Source organism: Bombyx mori, chromosome 4 (genome assembly GCF_030269925.1).
Source record: "Bombyx mori chromosome 4, ASM3026992v2".
NCBI classification, from domain to species: domain Eukaryota; kingdom Metazoa; phylum Arthropoda; class Insecta; order Lepidoptera; family Bombycidae; genus Bombyx; species Bombyx mori.
Window position 1 is genome coordinate 8,792,158 of NC_085110.1, and position 7,292 is coordinate 8,799,449.

A 7,292-nucleotide genomic window follows, 5' to 3' on the forward strand; every position below is an offset into this window, starting at 1 on the left:
ACATACATACATACTTTCCGATTAGAAAAGTATAATAGTGCGGAATGGAGTGAAGTTGATTTGTCTGAAGTTGGTTATGGTGGAAATTTACTAAGACTTCAATGAACGTTTGGAGAACCGAATAATCGACGTCGGGCGATTTCGTCTCTACGTCCTTACGGATCCATCAGATCCAATACCCTTTGCATTAGATGCCTTCAGCTCTAACACTAGGAGCAGGCTTAGGAACCCCGGTAACCGTACTCGTCGAACTCGACAAAGAGATCGACGTATAACCTAACCCATGCATTAGCCCGCTGAGTTTCTCGCCGGATCTTCTCAGCGGGTCGCGATTCCGATCCGGTAGTAGATTCATTCATGAAGCAGTTGCTCTTTAGTTAGGTTTCCTTCGGAGGCGCTCGGCAGCTGTTAGCAAATCCCACCCCTCCTGGCAGAGCCTATGCTAGCCCACCTGTCCTAGTGAAACTGGAAAGGCCTCCAGGCCACCAGTAATCCTTCAATCATAAAATAAATATATTTCGTCTCATTTTTCAAAATTTGTGGACTTTCACGGATACTAAGCGGACAATAAGCCACCCTTATTACACATTGAAGCCTGTAGAAACATTAAATTAACAAGTTAAAGCAGTGTGTAGAAGTGATGTAACTTCACTGAAAAAAATCAGATTTTTTATGAGATCTTTTGGAGAGATTTTTAACCCTTTTTTCAATGCACAACTACAATAAGTCTGTTTGTAGGTTCTTAAATACTTTTGCAGCAAATATTATAAAAATAAAGTTTAATAATAATTAATAATATGAGCAACAATCTTTGAAACAATAAAACCTACTACTTTCAACCTTCGTTTGATGAATAAACTATTGACGCTGTCAGTTATCTAAGCATTTACATCAATGCAAAGGTGAACCGAGACAATAAAAATAAGATCGAGTTCGTTCAGCTAACATAAAGGCATTCCAGTCGAGCGATGAATGAATCAGGGCATCATTCTCAAGCACAGGCAAGTAGTTTTGTTTGCTCGTGTGTGCTTGTAATGAAAAAGTGCGTCTGGTCTCAGGTGCACACCTGTTGAGGCGCCGAGGCCGTGGGATACCGATCATTCAGCAGGTAAGAATATGCGCAAAAACACACTTTTGTATTCTTGTATTAGCAAGAATTAGATGTTCGGTAATGCATACTCGGTACGTGAATAAAATCTAAATTAACCTTTTTAATTTGTTTATTTATATTTCGGTATATTGGTTTTCTTCAGTTTATGTACAATATTATTGAGAATTCGACTTCCTGTCTTAAAGTGACCATACATAATTCGCGTTCTAATGTCTATAGGATCCAATAATCACTCAATACTATCGAGGCTGTGGGTTCGTTCACCCATGTGCGTAGTTTCTTTTAAATATTGTATTATATATACATACTAGCTGACCCGGCAAACGTTGTGTTGCCCTAAATAAGATTTCTAGGGAAATTCTACTGTAGAAAAAAAAACCTCATTTAACCACATAATACCTCATTATAAACAAAAAAAAAATATCCAAAAATTAAAATAAAAAATAAATGTTTGGGGTGGACAACCCTTTTCACTTAGGGGTATGAAAAATAGATAGTAGCCGATTCTCAGACCTACTGAACATACTATTGATACACAAATAAAACCAAAAAAACATGGCTGAAAAATGTATAGTATTGTATAATAGCTCTCAAATATATTAAGTGTATAATCTATGATGTATAGTGAGTAAGTAAGACAGGAGACCGGCTTCGTCCTCATCCCTACTACGTGATGTTTGCTGGATGAGTGGTGACACCTGGTGGGGTTAGCTGATCGATTGATAGTTGATCAGTAGTCGACCGGCGAGGGCGGGAGATCAAATTCAATTTAAAAAAAAACATAATTAAAGGAACTTGAAATTATAAACTCTGAATAAGAATTTATCGTACTACAATTATAATATTTGATTGCCATCTTGCAACCTTATTGTGGATCTGTGCATAGAATAAAAAAAATATTAATCGGGATGGAAAAATAGGGGTTGATCGTATAAGAGTGAAAATTGAGAGTAATATATTTTTTTTTATTTTAAGTCATGACAAAACAAAATAAGAAACTTGCCAAAAAAATTAAAGTTTATAATTAACAAATAAAAAATAGGGGTTGATCATAGAGGGATGAAAAATTGAGAGTAACATCAGATTTTTTATTTTAATTCATGACAAAATAAAAATGAAAATGTTGCCAAAAAAATTAAAGTTTATATAATTATAAACAATGCCCGTTGGACCGATGACTTGCGGCGATATGCTGGGAGAAATAGGATGCGGAAGGCGGAGGATCGTTCATTGTGGCGGACTATGGGAGAGGCCTACATCCAGCAGTGGAGAGATACAGGCTGATGATGATGAATTATAAACAATAATATTTCTATACTAATATTATAAAGAGGAAAGATTTGTTTGTTTGTTTGTTTCGAATAGGCTCCGAAACTACTGGACCGATTTGAAAAATTCTTTTTCCATTAGAAGCCGACATTGTCCCTGATGAACATAGGCTACTTTTTTTTATTATTTTTTTTGGTTTCATTTGTGTTTTAATGTTTCCGAAGCGAAGCGAGGGCGGGTCGCTAGTATACAAATAAAAAATAGGGGTTGATCGTTGAGGGGTGAAAATTTCAGAGTAATATGAATTTTTTTATTGTACGTAATGCAAAATAAAAACAAAATTCTCGCAAAAAATTTTAAAGTTTTTAATTAGCAAATAAAAAATAAGGGTTAATCGTAGAGGGGTCAAAATTTAGGGTTGTATGTATTTTTGTATGTTGTATCATAAAAAAATAAAATAAAATTTTTTTGTCTAAAAATTAAAAAAAAAATTTTTGGGCTGGACTACCCCTAACATTTAGGGGGATGAAAAATAGATGTTGGCCGATTCTCATAGATACCGGATAAGCACAAAAAATTTCATCAAAATCGGTCAAGCTGTTTCGGAGGAGTATGGCAACGAAAACTGTGACACGAGAATTTTATATATACATATATTTTCATAATATCATAAAAAATACCTTACAAAGAACTCTAATTAGTATTGTTTTTTGTGAGTACGGGAATATCATTCGTACGTGTAACTATACTTGAGACCCTAGAACTTATATCTCAAAGTGGATGGCGCATTTACATTGTAGATGTCTATGGGCTCCAGTAACCACTTAACACCAGGTGGGCTGTGAGCTCGCCCATCCATTTAAGCAATAAAAAAAAAATACCAAAAAATATTTTGATTGCTGACAAGATTTTAAATTCCCATCCTGGAAAATAGTCGGCAAGTAAAGAAAGCATGAACGATATACTGTGTACAAATGTGTAGGTGGATGCCCACTCAAATATGTGTGTTCCGTGTTTCAATTTTTGCCCATATCTGGCCGCGGGCTTGTGCCGCCGCATAGAAACAGATTCAGATATGCTAAGAACGTTGCGATCGGTGAATGCGCTCGCGTTGTGCAGTACCGGAGCTGGGGCCTGAGCGCCGACGAGAGGACGTGGGCGTAGGCGGTAACACCGAACTTCGCGCCTTCGCCACTACACGCGTCGCGTTTTGCCACACCAGATATATTATGTAAATATTTTAAGACAACCTGTCTAGTGTCAGCGCTCTCCTATCAATAGCTCACGTTGCACATCGTTCACAATATAACGTTTGTGTTTTCCGCCTACACAAAACACTTTCGCTTCGTTCGATGCTCCGCAAAATATTTATTCCTTTAAGTTTTTTCACGGCGCGAGGGTCCTTTGTAAGCCAGTGTTGAATAATCAGGTATGTGTGATTTAGTGCGTTGTTGATTTTATCCACATTCCAAGCTGTTGTACAATACACCGACCGACGTAATGCCGAAATTCCATTAAGCACTTCGACTGCGAATAAAAGATTCTGACAAAAATCCACGACGCTTCGAAACAGGTTATTGTTGGGGATTCGAGAGAACAATCCTACTGTTATTTTTCCAATAAACCATGATAAATTTGGGTTGTATACTTTTTTTTTGTTACTAAAGTTACTTTACTCACTAAACTTTAAGATACTTTAATTGTTTATTAAGTCTGTTAGTTTAAGCTTTAGTTCATAATAAGTTAGTTAAGTATTTTATAGATTTTGTAATACTTTACACATAGAGATTAACAGTTGAAAAAAAAAGATGTGTGGTGTCGTGGAATACCGGATAGAAACGAAGTTCCTTATTATAAAAATATTAATTTTAAGTTCTATTCGAAGTACAAAGAAAATAATTATTCGGGTATACATTTTTTATTATGATGTTGTTATTGATAAAAAAAACTACTTTACAAAGTTATCAACTTTATTTTATTCACAATGATTTATAAAAAATATATAATAATAATATACAAAATAACAGCTAATTATATGAATAATAATAGCCGTCATCACGTAGACTGTAAACTTAGACACTGTATAGCCATCATATTAAGACTATACATAAATAATAAAAATCTTATGTTACGGACGTTTTTTCCCGGTTAGGGTACCCCTCCGCACCGTCCCATAAGGAACTTCGTTCCAAAAAAAAAGAATTGTCTTAAACCATTAAATGTAAAATATATTTTATTCTAATTTTAATATACAGACATACATTACTTCATCAAACGAATGGACATATTTTAGTTACTGTAATAGGATTGGTGATCGAAGGGTGATGCGGGAGATGATAAAATTGTGTTAGTCGGATAACGCACGTCCGTTCAAATGTCCTCGACTCGATAAGGCTCAGAACCTGTTTCATGTTATCAACCTAACTTCTGTCAACAGTCCTCACGCAAGCATCATCACGATAAAAACTTTAAATGTTCGCTAACATAACAAATATAAATATGTAAGTGGTAATCTCGACCTTGGAACTCGCTGTTAAATTTATTGCATGACATGTCCTTCTTCAAACGAGGCTTGTGGAGAGTATTAAACGGTAGGCAGCGGCTTGGCTCTGCCCCTGGCATTGCTGATGTCCATGAGCGACGGTAACCACTCACCATCAGGTGGGCCGTATGCTCGTCTGCCTATACGGCAATAAAAAAAAACTAAACGAACTGATACCTATCGTAAGCTTTTGTTAAATTTGTCCAGCTTAGCTTTTAACTTTATATAATACTATTTATTCATGATAAATACTACTACTTACTATAATTCTCATGTTGTATTTGTTATTTTAGCTGTTCTACACACACTCATCATCATCATCATCATTTCAGCCTATCGCCGTCCACTGCTGAACATAGGCCTCTCCAATAGATTTCCAGTGCGACCGGTCCATTGCCACCTGCATCCAACGAGGCCCAGCGCTTTTTACTAGGTCGTCGGTCCACACACTCATCACTTTTAATTATTATTCTCATAATCCTCTGGCAGGTCTGCTGGAAGAGATCTCTTAAAGAAATAAGCAGTGCCTTTGTACATAATTTTCCTATTACTCTGTACTATGTCTTCTTTTCTGTGTGTACATAAATAAATAGAAATATGTACATTCAAATTGATTGAGATTTAATATTATCACTAGCACAGGTAAACGCGCCAATGAATAGAGAAAAGCCACACTAATTATTTAATTGTATGATACAACATTTAATTAAAAATTATCCTAACAAATTCTATATTTCCATAATGGTTCGTTACAATATAGTAAGCAAGATAACGGTATTTATTGATTTGAAAGAATAATTTCAATACAGTTCATAATACGTATAACTTGTGTTTACAAACTTCTACTCAATTAATTTATTTCAGACCCACCTAGCCTGTCTTTTTACTGAATGACGGTAGGGCGCTACAGATGCTTCCACAGGTCTTTACTAACGTGAAATTCGGTCGGCGTAGCTTATTTGTACCGTGAAATAATCATGCGATCAGAGTTGAATAACTAATGTTAATATTAAGAAATGCTATTAAAAAAAGACAAAGACTTAAACCTATGTCTCTAGATGGACGACACTATTTCTGTTGTAGTCATAACGTTATACCATACGGAGCTTACACGTTACACTTCATTTTTGTTAGCACATTTAATTACCTTTCTCGAAGTTTCGTCAGACGCTTTGCCTATATGAATGGGCAACACTGTACATCGCGAAATTGAAGGTCCGTGCCCGGAAGTGGCAGTGAAAAGCTAGCCTCTAAAATGTTTCTCAGGGTTTAAACTAATTTCATTGCGAATCTCATGTGATGTATGAAACATTCCTTATAATCTATGTTAACCTACCTAATGTAATCGTAAGTGTAATCCTATATAAACTAAGTGTGTAGTCAAATAAATCGGAGTATTATTCGGACTCTCGCTGGTTTCATTACAAATAAATACCTCCGACGCAACACCTTATATGGCGACCAAAATCGGTATCAAAATCGGTTCAGTGGTTTGGAGCAAGAAAAAATAACAGGCAGGCAAAGTTAGTATCGCTTATATATTATAATAATATGTCGTGTAACTTCTAACGCCGAACAGTATAAAAGTAAGTTCTACAATTATTAAAAAAATCTACTTTTTTGTATTATCAGATTGTAATGAAGCAAAACTTATAACATGCTTCAAATTAATATCTGAAAACTACAAGTAGATTCATTCAGCAGTTCCACAGATGTGAACGAGTAAACAAACAGTAAAGAAATCTAAAAAATGGTTGTTTATGTTAATGTACTTTAGTTATATGCTCTTTTTCAACATTTATTACTTTTCTTCAATGTGCAGACACACCGGATTCTACTCTTTTATTATGTTACATTGATTAATATTGGTTGTTCTCATAAATGCCAAAGGTGTTTGGTATGTACATACTTCATTCAGGAAGCAATAGGTAATGTTTTTATAGTGAGAACAGAGGAAGCAAATTAGTGCTTGTTTCATAAAATGCTTATGCTTATGTATAAAAGTCATTAATGTTGCTCGTATAATTTAAATGATTAGTATTCTGAAGGAAGTGGTATGTAACGTTGAAAGACGAATTTTTGTCTTTTTTTATTTTTATTTATTTATTGCTTAGATGGATGGACGAGCTCACAGCCCACCTGGTGTTAAGTGGTTACTGGAGCCCATAGACATCTACAACGCAAATGCGCCACTCACCTTGAGATATAAGTTCTAAGATCTCAGTATAGTTATAACGGCTGCCCTACCCTTCAGACTGAAACGTATTACTGCTTCACGGCAGAAATAGGCAGGGCGGTGGTACCTACCCGCGCGGACTCACAAGAGGTCCTACCACCAGTAATAACGCAAATTATAATTTTGCGGGTTTC

The 7,292-nt window shown here is 35.5% G+C and overlaps 1 long non-coding RNA gene across 1 annotated transcript; it reads left to right on the plus strand.

Annotated features, from left to right (window-relative positions):
• The first annotated feature begins 888 nt into the window (after positions 1-888).
• Positions 889-6,328, plus strand: LOC134198776 (uncharacterized). The gene is made up of 2 exons (XR_009972967.1): positions 889-1,108; positions 5,255-6,328. It is a non-coding gene; the product is annotated as an uncharacterized LOC134198776 (long non-coding RNA).
• Positions 6,329-7,292: the final 964 nt, after the last annotated feature.